Below are 1,856 nucleotides of genomic sequence, written 5' to 3'. Positions count from 1 at the left end.
ACTAGCTCTGAATCCTGTCCTGTCCTGAGCCAGTCACACTGTCTTCAACACACCTAATCCCATTACCCCAGTTACTCAGTCAATCTGTCCCGTCCAGGGTCTTCCTCTTCTGCCTTGTTCTGTCCATTCTTTTATCCATTCACCTATTGCCTTCAGCTATCCATCCACCCACCATCCAACAGTCCATCCCTAACTCATCCACCTACCAGCTCACTCATCCACCCACCCTCCCCTTCACTCCTCCATTCACCCACCCATCCACCCACAGATGCATCCCATCAGCTCACCCATCCACCTCTCCATCCACCTACTATCCATTTCTCTATCCATCCCATCAGCCCACCCCTCCACCCACTCACCCCTCCATCTCTCCTCTACCCTCCAATCCTTTCAGTCCTTCTGTCCAGTCCTCCCTTTGTCCATCTATCATTCCACCTGCCCGCCCCTGCCTCCACTAGGCGATGCATGTCAGGCACAGGCCTCTGGCAGGGCTGCCAGAGGCTGTGAAGGGGCGGTCCCAGCCGGACCTGGTTAACTGGGGAATGATGAAGCCACGCCCCGCCCCCGCACTCTCGGCCTGATTGTTCGCCTTTGTGGGGCCCATCTGTCCTCCTCAGCCCGTGTGGGCTTCAGCCTTTGTCTTGCTGCCCTGCGCTGACACCCTCTTTCAAAGACCACTTCTGTCGCCCTTCACTGATCTCTTCTGCCCCATTAACCCATCGGCACGAGGCTTCGGTGACAAAGGCCTGAAATGGTATCAAGGTGGGACCACTGTCATTGTCCACGCGCCCACGTGCCCCTGCAGCCTGGCGGCCCGGCCGGGAGAGTGGTACCTCCTTCCTGTCCCGACTGAGCCGCGTTTGGGGTGGATGCTCCTGGAGCGGCTGGGGAACAGCTGCAGGAACCCGTGGCCACCGCCCTTTGTCCATTGTGGACTTGGCACTGGCTAGTGCAGGAGACTGGGATGCCTGCCCCAAGGCCTGGCCAGCAAAGACCAGTAAACTGTTACCATCTCACGCTCCTGATGTCCGCATCCTCTTCCCTCCCAGAGAAAGGGTGACCATGAAGCCAGCCAGTGGTAGGCCACAGACACTCCAAGCAGCCCATGGCCGGCTTCCAGGGCCTCCCCAGTCCTCCCCACCCCTCTGCCCATTTGTGGCCTGGGATCACAGCTGTCCTCCTTACAGAGAGCTGCACTGTGGGGCTGGAGAGGTGGCCATCCAGGCTGTGGGAAGGACAGGGCTCTCAGACGGGGTTGAGGGGTTTCAGGGGCTGCTGACTCCTGTCTCCATGTGCCCCCCTCAGGTTCCTGAACAGACTCCAGAACACCCCAGGCTGCCAGGCTGCCCTTATTCTACTGGCCACTGAGGCAGAGCTCCACCAAGCAGGGCCAGTACCAGCCACCACAGATCTGCCCCAAACGGTGTGTGGTGATGGCAAAGCGTGGCCAAGATCCTGCCCAGTCATGTGATGACCACATGCCATTAACTTGTTGTTATATGCCACCGAGCTGTGACTCTTTTTTCCCCCTTCTTTTTGTAATTTTTATTTAATTTTAATAATTTCAATGAACATTTACAGAGATTTTGGATTTCCATTCATTCATTGCTGCACTTCTCTTCCTGCCCAGCCCTCCATCACCCCGCCCGCTCCAGTTCGCTCTTCTCTTTGAAAAGTAATAGAAAAACTCCCTCCCTGGTACACAATCCCCCCGCACCCCTCCCACAGCCCCAAGTACATTCCACTATGCAACCTTAATTGTGGACTCTTTGAGTTGACTATGACTCTTTTGAAACCTTGAGAGCAATCTCCCTAAACTCTGTCCTATAGTGCATCCTTCCCCCCACCACCACCAT

The sequence above is a fragment of the Elephantulus edwardii genome, unplaced genomic scaffold (genome assembly GCF_000299155.1).
Source record: "Elephantulus edwardii isolate Elephantulus edwardi_28Jun2011 unplaced genomic scaffold, EleEdw1.0 scaffold00080, whole genome shotgun sequence".
Classification (NCBI taxonomy): domain Eukaryota; kingdom Metazoa; phylum Chordata; class Mammalia; order Macroscelidea; family Macroscelididae; genus Elephantulus; species Elephantulus edwardii.
The sequence above is the reverse complement of the archived record's forward strand: the minus strand, read 5'-3'. Positions refer to the sequence as shown.